Consider the following 15,627-nt stretch of genomic DNA (forward strand, 5'->3'; position numbering starts at 1 on the left):
CCACTCTACATCTTCAGGTTTAAGATAATTGAACAGGGGCAGCTGTCATACCCCAAAATTTGCCCATGTTATTTTCCACACATAAAATCAAAACAATACACAAAGCTCCTAGAACTCCTCCATACCTCAAAAATTGAGGGAGATATGCCTTGTTAAACTTGAGCAATTTTGATGGAAATGCATGAAGGCCAAAGTGGTGAATCTTAAGTTTTTGACTAAATGGGCCAAGGTTTTGGTTTTTAAATATAATCATGAAGTAACTAAGAGCCCACCACGCCATCCCTTTATTATTAACATTATTATTTATTTTATTTTGAATTATATATATTTTAATTCAAAATTTAATGAAGAAATAATGATAAATATAAAAAATATGGCATTGATAAATTTCTCAATCAAATATTGTGCAAATATTGGTTTATAAATCATGGGAGATTGATTGAGAAAGATTGGATTAAATTGGAACCAAATTAGCAAGTTTTTATTCAAGGTTTCAATCAAATTTTCTCACCATACAAATATTGGATTGACTTCATTATTTCCAAAACTATTGACCTAGAATCACTCTCATATATATACACAACTCATTCACACGGAAAAGGAGAGGATTGGCAGCCAACGAACCCCCAAACCCGAGTGCAAATTTGGAAGAAAAATCAAACTTTGTGTTTAGCAAAAGAGGTGGATTCAAAGACTTTTGAAGGTTCAAACATAATCTGGAAGCATTCTTGATCTTCTCCCAATCGATATCAAGGCTCAAAGCACTCGGAACCGTGACCTACCGAACCCGGTTTGCTCTTGTTTTCATGATCTTCGATTTTAATATTTTGCTCATCATGAATGAAATTTGCTTCCATAATATTGTTTATCGGGGTGTTTGCAAACTATTGGTACCGGTCGATTGAAGTTTAGATGCATACATAATGATACGCCATGGCTAGGGTTTCAAAAACTCTAAATTGGGAACCAAGAATAGAGATGAAATTGGACCAAATTAAGGATCCTACTACACTCAGAACGACGTTTGCGATTGAACTGTATGATTTGTTGACATTTATATGTTGTATTTGGTGAGTTTCAATTGTTGCAGGAACCAGCTATGGATGCATTCGTAGCTACATGATAGCTAATTCGTAGCAAAAAGAATACTGGTTCAGAAGTGGGAGAGACGATGACGTGGCTTCATCATACCGGCCAAATCGAGCGCGCGCGTTGTGTTTGAATTCTGAAACAGTTGTGTTTTTGTTCATTATGGCTATTGCGTATCCCACTAACAGCGAATGGGTAGTGGCTTGGTGGTCAGACACGCGTGTTAGTCACTGCAAGGGCAGGGGTTCGATTCCTGCCTCTTGCATAATATTTTGATTAATTTTTCAGGACACACCTCTCATGGATTCAGTGCGGCCAGCCTCTTCACGCTTACCATAGGCCCTTCAATCATCACCTTTAGATCTCAAATCAGTTTGATCCAGCGCTCCATGGCATGAGGTTCCACCATGGACTTCACAGATCATCCACACTGGAGCCAAGCTGAGTCTCTTTGTTATTTTATTTATTTATTTATTTATTTATTTTTTGGTTAATAATTTTGTTTTTTTAATTGTTCTGTTTAAACAAGTTTCCTTTTAAATCTTATTTTAATTAGTTCTCTTTCTTATAAAATTATTTCTCTTCAATGTTTTTATTTCATAAACAATTAATTTGTTTAATTTGTTTTTATTTGATCTAAATAAGTAAATGATTAAATCAATCTGATCGTTTAATTGTTAATTAATTATAAATATTTTACTAATTGATAGAAATAAATATTAGGATTCTAAAATTAAATTGAAATTTTATTTTGATGGATTTAATTAATTAGTTTGGAAACCAATAATTAATTCATTTTTATGTATTCTATTAATCATGGTTAACTTGTCCCCGATTCAGGGTTTGCGAGAATTTGTCATACACTGAAAAATATCTGTTTTTCCATGCCTTTTTCAGGTTCACTTCTCGAATACGCTCCGATCACGCGCCACGCCTTTTACGAAGCTAAGTTCTGATTTTATTTTCCTTTTAATATTGTTTGCATTACAAACTTATTATTAGGGTTAAAAACCTCGAAAGTCAATGGACTCTGTTACACTCACACCCATTTTTTCTGCCTTTGCCTTACCACTTTCAGGGTTAACCTCAAAGGCGCCCTATCAACCATATCAGATCAAATCAGAGCTAAGTACCTTTGCCTATATCATTGTTTTAAGTTTATTTATTCTTTATTTTTTATTTTAAGGGTTAATCCCGTTCGCCTTCGAACTAGCCATACACTCACCCCATTTTTTGTTTGCTTGCATTTTCAGGGTTTGTTGATCGCCAAAGATACGAATTTGGTAACCCTAAAACTTTACCCTTTATTTTTCTGTTTAATTATTACTTATGTCAAACCCTACTAAGGGATCCGCTGGTTTCATTGTCCCCTCCCCCATATTATTGTTGTTCTTGCCTTATATTATCTGCGTGGTTAGTAAAATAGGGAGTGACAACCATTAAATTGAATTAGCCTCACTAATTTACAAGATAATATAATCAAATATAATCACGTGATTGGTGCACACACGCACGCTTTTGGGTAACCCTCTCTGTTGCCTTGTTGCCTTGTTGCCTGTTGCCTTGTTGCCTTGTGTTTTTTTTGCAGAATAGCCAGTCCCTCGAATATGAGGATACCTCAGCCATGTTGTCTCGATAAAAGGTCATGAGACCCTAAAATGATGCTGCCTTCGATACACTAACATGACCTCGACCCTCGGAAGTTGCCCACGAATAAGGCTGAGGTATCTTCTGGTTGCCTAACGAAAAATGGCTTATTCTGATCCTTGCCTTAGATTACCTGCCCTTCTATGGCATGGGACAGTCTTATGGCAAAGGATGCTTCGACGACCCTTCAACCTCCAAACGAAAAGCTTCCTGCCCTCTTATGGCAAGGATAGACCCTTTCATTCTGAAAGGCTAAAAAGAGACCTATCATCTGAGTTTAAGGTAATTGCCCCTAATTGCCTTGCAATGCTCATCTTTAATATTCTTTCTCACAATTCTTCGAAAACTAGCTACGCTCATTTACGAGCTAAAGTCCACTTTTTTCTTTCATCTACTTTTTTAAAAAAAACAAATGAGCAAGCAAAGCAATTAAGAGCCCATGGGAAACCATGGATGCAAAGGGTGCCTTACACCTTCCCTTTGCATAAATTACCCCCCGAACTTAGATTTCTTAAAAGGTTTTTTCTGTTTCTTTTTGCCTTTCCGAATTTGTTTGGATAAAATAAAAGTCGGTGGCGACTCTTGCTTACCGCGACATTCCGATTAATAAAAAGTCAGTTCACCGTATTACACAAGCAGAGAAGAAACTTCACGTAATCTAACATCCATCAAAGCCAGGAGTCCAGCATAAGCGTCAAAGCGATGCGGTGTGAAAATAAATCACAACCGCTATGTGGTGCGTATCAAACACAACCACACAAGCAAATTGCAAGAGAAACACAAGCCAGACGATACAGAAATATACATCTCAATGACTGAGAGATCAGGTGAATCGCATCGGGAATAAGTTCGTGTTCCACAAATAAAGTGGAACACAACACAAGTCAAGTCGCACCGGAAGCGAGTTCGTGTCCCACAAATAAAGTGGAAAACGAAGCAAGTCGAATCGCAATCGAAGGCTCTCAAAGTACCTCGCACATCTCAGCAAAAAAATCAGTAATAACAAGGCAAACGCATACCGCCATAGGAAATGATAGAAATTAAATTCTAAGTAAATTCTAAAACAAAATCGAACAAAAGCAAATTGTTTTTTATGACATTTTTATCTCAAAGTAAAAGAACAAAACTATGTACAAAACAATTAAAGTCTAATCAAGCAAAATATTACATATTTTTGATTATTTTTATCATCTAAAACAAATGTAGAAAACAAAAATCTAATTCTAACTAGAAAAGAATACATGTTTTTATTTATTATCGATTTTATCATGCAAAAACTAACAACAAAATATTTTTATACTACATTTTCATCGTGAAAGAAAAATGCAAAGAAACTAAATATAACAATAAGGAAATGTGAGAATCAGGGGGGTTTGAAACTGAAAATAATGTTTAAACAGCAATGAGGGCGCTAGGCCCAAGTAGATGGCCCAAAGTTGTTTTTGTTTATCACAGTTTTTGTTACCAAAAGAAAAAACAGATGAGCGCTGGGCCTAAGGAGGGTTCACGCAGTAAATTGGCACAGAAGGCCCAAGGAGCTAATCAGATTTTATCTATTCAGATTTTCATGATTCAATCAATTCATTGAGCTAAATCAGATTCTGTATTTTATTTCTCAAAGTTTATGACCAATTAAACATATTAAACTCAATTAATTCACATTCAATCTTACATTAATCTCAAATAATCAAAAATATAGAAAGGGAGAGTTAGGGTTACGCTGTGAAGGTTGAGATATTTCAACTCAGATCTTCTTCTTCACGTGAACAGCAAACGGCGGCACAACAACAACCTTCTCCGATGCGAACTCCTTCGCGCCTCCGTGAGCGACGAGGTCATCTCACCTCTCGTTCATCTCTCCAGACTCCTCTCCGATTCACCCTCACTCTCCATCTCAACCATTGCTCTGATTCTCAATCTGATCTTGTCCTCCTATTGGAGCTCGTCCGACGCATCTTCGACGATGGCGAAGCAGAGAGAGAAAACCAGAGGAACTTTCGATCTTCAGGTAATAACGTGTGTCCCTTGTCTTTAGCGTTTCCGATGGTGATGATGATGATGAATTGTTGTTGTTGCAGAGCGTTTCCCTTGTCTTCAGGTAATAACTTTCGTTCTGAATTTGGATGCGTGATGATGATGATGAATTGTTGTTGTTGCAGAGCGTGAAATCACGAAGTAAGGCGGTTCAGAGGTGTTGTTGATTGAGTGAAGGTTGCGGTTGTTGAAGTTGTAACGAAGAGAGATTGAAGATGTTGAAGAACTGTTGTTGAGGACTAGCGGAGATTATCGTGAAGACTCAGGGTGCAATTTGTTGAAGATTCTTGATGACACCGATGAAGATTGATAAACGTGATGTTGAACGGTGTTTGCGACTACGTTGAAGGTTCCACAGAAGATTGAGGTGATGGTGATGTTTGCAAATTCAGTTACCGGTTATCCATGAATGAGGAGTTGAAAGATTGAGATAGTGAATCTGTTCAGAGATGAAGCTCTTTCTGATTATTCGGTTACATTGATTCTCTTCGGTGAGTCTTTGATGATTTGAAGGATGAAGGTTGAAGAAAGGTTGAAGAGGATTGTGGTGGTGATTTTTCTGTGACGATTTTCTGTGATAATGAAGGTGTGGATCGAAAATGATGGTTTATGATGAAGAGGATGAAGAACGGTTATGTGATTGAGATTGAAGAGAAGAAGATGAAGATTGGAGAGAGTTTCTTGATTCTGAGTTTTTTTCTGTTATGAAAGTTTTTGTTACATTCTGTTTCTGAATTTTTCTTTTATCCCCCTCTGATATCGAGTTTTTTTTGTTAAATCCTTTTTTCCTCCTCTGAAATTCTGTTAGATCTCAAATGATATGCAGCGGAATTGGGTTGAAGGTTTTTGCTGAAAGAACCGGTTCGGTTCAGTTATGCCGGTTCTTTTTTATAATGCTTTTCTTTTGGTTTTGGTAATGTGCAGGGCGGTTTAGACTTGAAGCAAGCTGACTTTTGGATATGTAATTGGGAGTAATTGAATACAGAAGCATGACCTCGGCTTAGAAAATTCAGAACAAGTTTATGGCTTCTTTTTTTTTTGTTGTAATTTTGTATTGGGCTTTTGAATATTTTTGTGATCTCATATGAGTTTGAAACTTGAATAAGGACTTGAATGGATAATGAACATAGTGATGTATAAATCTCGAATGAATGGTTGAAAGAAAAATGAAATAGATTTTGAATCAACATTTGCATGAACATCTTTGATAAATAAATCCAAATCCACTTGCAAACTTCAATGAACCTCTAACTCAAGTTAATTCCTCAATCTGGATCAAACTTGTATGATAAGCTACTAAGAAATTGGAAACATAATGGCGTCTTGAACACAATGTTCTCCTTAAACCCATAATCTTATACAATGACTGGTTCCTTGGCAATTCACCTTACAATCAGTTGACTTAATGACCTCGAACAATAGAAACTCTTTTAGCTTTTTTCTTGATTTTCAAACGACGAGGTAAACGCCATCCATAACTTATAGCACAGAGAAAGAGGGCAAATTTTGGGGTGCAACAGCCGCCCCTATTCAAACTTCTTGAACCTGACGAGTGAGAAACGAAAGTTTCGAATCGTTGAGGTGGAAGTAGATTGAATACCAGAATGAACTCGAAAATTTGCGCTCTTGATCAATAGAAGATTCCATCTTGCAATAAGAAGGAATGTACCATCCCGCAAGCAGGGAGAAAAAACTTCAATCGATCTAGATAATAAATATGTTCCAACTTGTGATAAGAAGGAACGGGCACCCACAGGCAGGGGAAACACTTCAAATGATCTGGGCATCAAGAGAAGGAACATCTCGACTGATCTGAGTATCAGGCGTAGCAGATGTCTCCGAACATGCATCGGGATAGATGTCTTAGGTCGATCTGGGAATCGAGGGAGATACATCGGTTGAATCGGACATCAACGGGTAATAGGTATCTCTGATCTGGGAATCATGATCTGGGAATCTGGGCAGACATCTCTTCTGATGCAATTAAATCATCAGGTAGATATTCCTACTAATCTGGGAATTAGCGGCTAGCTCCTTCGTAAGACCACGAGGATCCGGAGGCGGTTCCTTCAACTGAACATGAAATCAGGATAGGAACAATATCTCTTCCGAACTGTGTACGCCGGGGAAAGAATGCCTTTAAACTGATCTGGGCATGATGCCAGAAAATAAGTAGGACAATCTTCATCTGAAAGACAAAGTCGATCAGGCAAACATCTCCATCTGATCTGATGATATCAGTGGCTTGCTCCTTCGTAAGACCACGGGGATCCGGAGGCGGTTCCTTCAACTAATCTGAATCTGAATATTAGGATAGGAACAGATGTTTCTTCCGAACTGTGTACGCCGGGTAAAGAAAGCGTCTTCAACTGATGGTTAGGCATCAGGACTGGCCAAACGAGTTTCTTCTTCTGAACGAACTAAATCGTCAGGGAGTAGATATTTCCAACTGATCTGATGTATCAGAAGGCTTGCTCCTTCGGAAGATCTTGGGAGATCCGGAGGTGGTTCCTTCAACTGAAAGTCTGATTTATCAGGAATAGGAACAAATATCTTCCACCGATCTGGGGGCATCGGGAATAGGAATGTCTTTGAACTGATCTGAGCTGTGCCAGAAAATAAGTAGAACAATCCTCGTCTGATTCAAAACATCAGGATAAGCGCCTGTAATGACTAGGCGAATATTGCTCTCTAGGGAGCATTTGAATCTGGATAACTTTCCTATAGAAAGAAACAACAGATATGATATGGTTTATGCATGATGTATGTATGAATGTGTATGGAATAACGTTTCCGAGAAGGAAGACGCTATACGCTTTTGAGAATGCAATGCAAATGATGCATGATTCGAACGTTGCTTGGGGAGACAACGGAGGAGCACTGAATTGCTGAAGAAGTCCTGGAGAGATTATAGAACTCTACGGGGAGGACAAGATGAGTGACTAGAAGTCACAAACTACGAGCTGACAGAGATGAATCAGAAATCTGCTGGAGACGATCAAATTTGGATGCGAGCTCTGGCTGGGGAATAAATCCTGCTTGGAGATAAGAACGTCCCACTTAACTGCTTGGGGAAGACCCTTGCAACTTCATTGGAGAAGCAAATTCTCGACACACCGGGGATGAGGAGATAAGAGCAAGTCATGGAGATAACTCTGATGAGGAGCAACCAACTTGCTTGTGTAGGACGCATTCCGCTGGGGAAATCCTTGACGGAAACAGATTATGCTGAGGATACATGTGACTCTTTGCTGAGGAAAGACTCAATGGAGAAGATGAATACTTCTGCAAAGTGAGCGGCTAGGGATATGAGAGATCCGCTGGGGATAAGGAACTCAGCATAAGAACCTTTTGTTAAGACAACTCCACTGGGGAATAAGACGACTCTCTTAGGGAAAACAGGTCAATCTGTTGGAGAGAGAAGCGCTCTACTGGGGAAAATGAGGCATTCGGGAAAGGAACCTCATTAAGCTGGGGAATCAGATACCATTCAATCATGATTCAACTGGGGAGAAGACATTCCACCGGGAATAAGGCTTCTGAAGCACGAAGATTGCATTGAGATGTGCTTTGCTGAGGAGATGAGAATCTTGGAACAAAGAGAACCTCATCTGAATGCACTCAGCTGGGGAATGAGAATCTCACTTGTCTAGATCCGCCCACGCGCTGACATGGTGTACTTGAAAGGATGTACCTATGAGATAAACAGATGAAAATGCCCCAGGATATAGCATGACATCTTCACGAGGTGTCTTCACATGACATAGGATAGTGATGCTAGCCCACAACGGGCAAATGCAAGAGCAAACACATTGTCAATCATCTTGGCTTTGAAACTTTCCATAAAGGCAATGGATTCTATGAGTTGACAGGCAAGCAGTGACTGGAACACCAAACAAGTATCGGCCGGAGCATGAAACATGCATTGATTCTCCGAGAGAAAGCCACCAGGAAGTGGGCTTAAGGGGTCAAGCGAGTGTTGACTTCAAAGGGACCAAACAAGCATTGGCTTTCATAGTGTTCTGCATATTCGTATTGATTGAAAGGATGTCAACAAGTAATGGGCTTATAGCTTCTCACTGCTGAGGATGACGCCTTTGACTCCCAACGGCCCTCGGATTCACAAGTTGTTAAGCTCACACCTGAACTTTAAACTGAACACCTCCTGATGAGGATAAAACGCCAATGCATAGTGCCTTGCCCCAGCCTGTAAGGACTTTGAAGAAATTCATCTCGTAAAGACTTCTTGAGATTCGTGCTATCATAGAAAACTTGCTCCAGTATCATGAACTTTTGAAACCATGCCCCTGATTGGCCTATGTTGGAAGTAGCTTCAAATGCACTTGGGAGAATGCCCCTGATTGCTCAACACCTTGAGAGATTCTTCAAATCTTGACCTGATTGCCTCAGATTGAGTGAAAACTTGCTCAATAGAGTATTCAAATGCTTCTGTGCCCCTGAAGGTGACCAGACTTTGAGATATTCTTGCTTCAACTCAACGGAGTTCTGAAGACAACATGTCCTTCGGGAGGATAAAACTTTTCATCTGAAGTTCATGATGGAAACTTTCTTGATGTCGAGCGCTTGTTCGTATGCAAAGAAATGTTTATTATGAGAAATATAATTCTAATGCAAAGAGTATGTTTGTCCTGAAGTTTAGTGAAACTTTTTGAAAAGATGTCGTAACATCGATTTTTTATGAAAGAAAGATGGTGTGATACCAACCCAAGCATTTAGCGGATCTCCAAGGAGTCAGCTTACCATATTCTCGTGTATAGTCTGCTTTCGAATTAACCCTGCTTCAATTAGGACTTTTAAGGGTTGTAACGTGGCCAGGTTCACAGTTTTTTAGAAAAAAAGGATTTTTAGGCTCAAATGATTTGGTGCCCACCCCCTTCATGATGTTCTCCAGTCCTAAGTTCAATTAAATTGACACAAGCATTCATCTTTCAAGAGGAATTTGGAAACGATTGAGGAATCAATGAGGCGTTCGGACACGGCAGTCACTTTACCTTTTGTTTTTGGTGTCTGATCACACGACTTTGTTCTTTTGATGAGGATCCTTATTTTGTAATCCTTGTTTTTCACTTTTGCTTTGCTTTTTTTTGTTTCCCTAACTTTTGCCTGGACAAATTCTTTTGAATTTTGATTTGGATGTCCAGCGGGATGCCCTAACTTTTGCCTAAGTCACATGCTTTCAAGTTGTTGACTTAGCGGGCTTTCTTTTTTTTCTTTTTGATTCATTTTTCTTCTTTTGAACAAGTCGTGTGATCCCGAATATCTGATTTGTTGGAAGTGATTGTGACTGCTTGAGTCCTTGATTGATGAAGAATTACCATTGTGGTATCGTCATATTTTGACCTCCTGGTGTGAGGGATAAACCACAGCGGTTTTGATGTTGGTCTCGACCTCCTGATGTGAGGGTTAAAATAAGGGTTTTTTCTGCATAGAAAAGAAACTCCTACTCCGAAGGCTCAGAGGGGTTATCGAGGGTTTCACTCCCTTATATCTCCAGTGTTTGGGAATTTGAAACAATGCCTGTACATCATCAACAAGGTTCTACTCAAAAGCATACCATTTGAGGTTATTGGTATTATGTGTTCATCATTCTTCCTTCGGAGTTATCATGCTTTATTAACAAGAGTTAAGTATCACAAAAACATAGAAAAACATATAAGAGCAAAAGAGAATGGATTTTTTCAAGACAAACATATCCAATGCATTATGATTATAGTTCAAAAACAAACAAGTATTGCATGCAACAATATTGCACAAAACAAGAAAGCTTAAACATGAACATGCATGATGATTTAGGAATCAACGTTGAGGAGATTCTCTTCGTATGGACCTATTGCTTCAGAAGATCCGTTGAGTCAAAGGAGAACTTTAATTCTGGCCTTCAGGTGCGAATGTGATAGCCTTTGAGTCAATCAGGTCTTGAACCTTGTCTTTGAACAGATGAAAATCCTCAATCAGATAACCAGGTGCCCCAGCATGGAGAACACACCAAGCATCAACATATGTTCCTGTAGAACACTTTAGATTACTTCACAAAAGAAGATTTCGGAAACAAGAATTGTAAGTGTTCAACTTTTGGGATTTGAGCTGTGCCAGTGGTACATAAACTCAAGATACAAGGCGTCTTGCTTATCCCTCGGTCGGGAGCCCAAAAAAACGGTGACTAGAGGTTGTGAATGCTTTAGGGATTTGAGCTGCCAATGATGCAAACTCAAGAACACGGAGTCTTGCTTATCCCTCGGTCGGGAGCCCTAAATATAGCTGCTGAAACAGTAATCACCATCATGAATGGAGGAAACTTGTATTACTATCAGCGAACAACAATAACCTCTGATGTTTGGCCATGAAAGTCGTTACTTGGAACACACAATGATTGTTGGAAAGGAAGCCCCTGGCAGTACAAGTTGCAAGTGATTCTCATGAGTTATTCTTCGAGGAAGAACAAACAGTCTACTTGCAGCAGATGAAGTGCGATTGACCAGTAGAAACCATTATGAATAAAATCAAACATCTCTGCATCGAGCAAGTCTTTGACTCTTTGTACCTTAATACCTTATAAAGCTTGACATCATGATCAGGTACCCTCAGAATGGAAACACTGAGTAATTGTCATCGAAATCAGGAGAGGTACATGTGGTGAGAAACACTCAAAGAATGAATCTTAACCAGCTGAAATTCCAACAAGCAAGGAAGCAACTGGACACAAGCCATTAGGATTACATCGGCTTGTTCCTCATATTCTTTCTGTGTCTGTTGACAAGCAAAGGATACTGACAAGGAAACTCCAAGAGAGGAGGAGGTGACTCAGGATGTGAAGCAGAACCTTGAGAATAAGAGGTACCTTTGCAGATCACTCTTGATTATTGCTTGACAGAAGATCCTGGCGAAGTCACACGGAATTTGTAAGTGCTTTAGGGATTCGAACAATGCAAATGGTGCAATGCTCAAGATAGACAATGTCTTGCTTATCCCTCAGTCGGGAGCCCCGAGCAATTTCAAAGACTTGTAGATAGTAACATCAAGACCAGATGCTCCAGGATAGAATTCACACCTAGCGTCATCATCATCAAGCAGAGAACTTGCAAACATCAATACGGTACAGAGCTTAACCAGTTGCAAATAAAGCAAGCATGGAAGCAAATGAGCATAAGACAAGTCTTCAAAAAGAACCTTAACTGAGCTTTCCTCTTGATCACCCCACAAAGTTGTTTCATGACTGATCTTTGAGTACACAATAAGAACAAGTCAAGTCTCTGAGTCTGGTGAGAATACTAAGTCTGAATAAGAGATCCTCGATCCTGAACACCTGTTATGTATGAAATGTATGAGATGCGTGATATGAATGCAATGTCATGTTCATTCGATTTCAAAGGAATCCTCGTGTTTTGATTTTTTTTTAGCAAGCAAGAGATGGAAAAGCCCGACACGAGACTATTCCTTGGAAATGGAAGGAACATGTATGCTAGTTATTTTTTTGTACATCATTTTTTCACAAGTAAATATGCAATGATGCAACATGGTGGGAACCACAATACTGGATATATCTGAGATGCCGATAAATCACACGGCACAAGATCAAAGGTTCGGCATAGTTTCGGACCACCGCTCAAACCACAAGTCAACAACGGAACAAGTTACCATCGGAACCAGAACATGTAGTCACCAACACACTGGAATAGAACATAGATTACCACTCGAACAAGAACCATAGTACCCCACGAACAGGAACCAATAGTACACTCGAACAAGATCAACAGTAACCCACGAACAAGGACCATGGTAACAACCCTCGAACGAGAACAACGGTAACCCACGAACGAGGATAGCGGTAACCCACGAACGAGAACAGCGGTAACCCACGAACGAGAACAGCGGTCACCAACAATGTACCTGTTATATAATCATTGATTCCCGCCCCACTCACGGGTAAATCTAGGTCAGGGTAGGTCAAAAAGCCAACAGAGGATCGAATGTAGGCGTTATCATACGATATTGCCTCATTCCACCAAGCTCTGCCCGTGGATACGTGATCAGATCAATCAGGCATACGCCTTCTGTCCGTCACGGCCACTCTATTCCTAGTTCCTATGGTATCACTCATAGCCTGGGTATTGGGCCTTTTACCTCTTGAAACACCCACCCACAGACAGAAATCCAGACAGTCCAGAATATGATGCAGAAAAGTAAAAGCGCACATAGAATGCAATGCAAACAGGTAAATATGCAAAGCAGTAAAACACCCAAAGATAAACACACAAGCGCTAGGATTGACTCGCTGAGTCCGGACCAGCAACAGGTCGAGACGTCCCCAGCAGAGTCGCCAGCTGTCGCTACCCGCGAAAATTAACAGAGTCGCCACTAACATATTTATCCTGAAAAGGAAGGGAATGCCAGCAAACCACAAAACAAAACAACGGTCTCACGACCAGAGAAAAAGGGTAAGGGAGTCGGTTACGCGAGGGGAAGGTGTTAGCACCCCTCGCGCCCATCGTACTCGATGGTATCCACGCTAGTGTCTAAATCTATGGGTGTGTAAGCAAACTACGCTAATCTGGACTAAAATGAATGCAGAATGTAGGGAAAAGAAAGGATTATGCTCGCACGGGCCCTACCCCGCTGCCTACGTATCTGTTTTGCAGAATCAGAGCTACCGTAGCTCGGCTAACTAATTTCTGTTTGTTTTGTGTTTTTTAGGTGAACGAGTTACATTCACACTCCGCTGCTCGACCTTTGGAGACTTGTGCTTGGGAATGGAGCGGAAATAACAAGCTCTTAAGAAAAGAAAATCAAAGAGTGTGGTTTGTGTTTTAAAGAATGCATGAGGAAAACCTAAGCTAAGGGGGAAAGCTTGCTACCTAATGTTATCATACAAAGGGTACAAGTCTAAACTAAACTAGCAACCTACGGGGAAAAAGCGAAAGCAAACAATGAGCACACAAACGAGCATCCGCTCGTAAAGCAAACAAACCAACGGTACTGACCGAGTGGTAGAAAAGCGGTCCCGCCATAGCCAAGGGGAGCAGCTCAACCCAAGTCAACCAAGCATTAGACCTCGCGAAAATGATCGGGCCATAGACAAGAGGGCGGACCCCTCTCAGCAACCAAGCCGTCACGGATTGTAAAGGAAAACGGTGCGTGCGTACACCGAGCATCAGCGTCGAGCAACGCGAGCTATAAGAAAGGCGGGGGTCTGGCTACACGAACCCTTTTCCTGACATACTCGATAACAAGATCTTGTGCAGGTTCAAAAGCGAGCAATGCGTAGCATGCGCATACCGAACGGACTCGATGAGACTAAGCGGGGGTTGATTGCTAACCCTTTCCGCATGCCTTCCATGAGGACTTAACGGAGTGCCATATAGGACTTATTACACCGTGACTCCCTGCCGCAAAGCACAAATGTAAACACACCAACAAAAACAGAGCCTCTTTCGAGGGCTTGGCCAGATGCATGTCTAAGTCCTACTTCTCATGTTAAAGGATGATGCGAGAAAGCGATAAAGTGCGAGAGAAATAAAATGAAACAAAATCAATACCAAACGGATAGCAAATCCGCAATGAGCTAGCAAGTGCAAGCAGAGAAGAAACTTCACGTAATCTAACATCCATCAAAGCCAGGAGTCCAGCATAAGCGTCAAAGCGATGCGGTGTGAAAATAAATCACAACCACTATGTGGTGCGTATCAAACACAACCACACAAGCAACCTGCAAGAGAAACACAAGCCAGACGATACAGAAATATACATCTCAATGACTGAGAGATCAGGTGAATCGCATCGGGAATAAGTTCGTGTTCCACAAATAAAGTGGAACACAACACAAGTCAAGTCGCACCGGAAGCGAGTTCGTGTCCCACAAATAAAGTGGAAAACGAAGCAAGTCGAATCGCAATCGAAGGCTCTCAAAGTACCTCACACATCTCAGCAAAAAAATCAGTAATAACAAGGCAAACGCATACCGCCATAGGAAATGATAGAAATTAAATTCTAAGTAAATTCTAAAACAAAATCGAACAAAAGCAAATTGTTTTTTATGACATTTTTATCTCAAAGTAAAAGAACAAAACTATGTACAAAACAATTAAAGTCTAATCAAGCAAAATATTACATATTTTTGATTATTTTTATCATCTAAAACAAATGTAGAAAACAAAAATCTAATTCTAACTAGAAAAGAATACATGTTTTTATTTATTATCGATTTTATCATGCAAAAACTAACAACAAAATATTTTTATACTACATTTTCATCGTGAAAGAAAAATGCAAAGAATTTAAATATAACAATAAGGAAATGTGAGAATCAGGGGGGTTTGAAACTGAAAATAATGTGTAAACAGCAATGAGGGCGCTAGGCCCAAGCAGATGGCCCAAAGTTGTTTTTGTTTATCACAGTTTTTGTTACCAAAAGAAAAAACAGATGAGCGCTGGGCCTAAGGAGGGTTCACGCAGTAAATTGGCACAGAAGGCCCAAGGAGCTAATCAGATTTTATCTATTCAGATTTTCATGATTCAATCAATTCATTGAGCTAAATCAGATTCTGTATTTTATTTCTCAAAGTTTATGACCAATTAAACATATTAAACTCAATTAATTCACATTCAATCTTACATTAATCTCAAATAATCAAAAATATAGAAAGGGAGAGTTAGGGTTACGCTGTGAAGGTTGAGATATTTCAACTCAGATCTTCTTCTTCACGTGAACAGCAAACGGCGGCACAACAACAACCTTCTCCGATGCGAACTCCTTCGCGCCTCCGTGAGCGACGAGGTCATCTCACCTCTCGTTCATCTCTCCAGACTCCTCTCCGATTCACCCTCACTCTCCATCTCAAC

Source organism: Vicia villosa, linkage group LG5 (assembly GCF_029867415.1).
Source record: "Vicia villosa cultivar HV-30 ecotype Madison, WI linkage group LG5, Vvil1.0, whole genome shotgun sequence".
Lineage (NCBI taxonomy): Eukaryota > Viridiplantae > Streptophyta > Magnoliopsida > Fabales > Fabaceae > Vicia > Vicia villosa.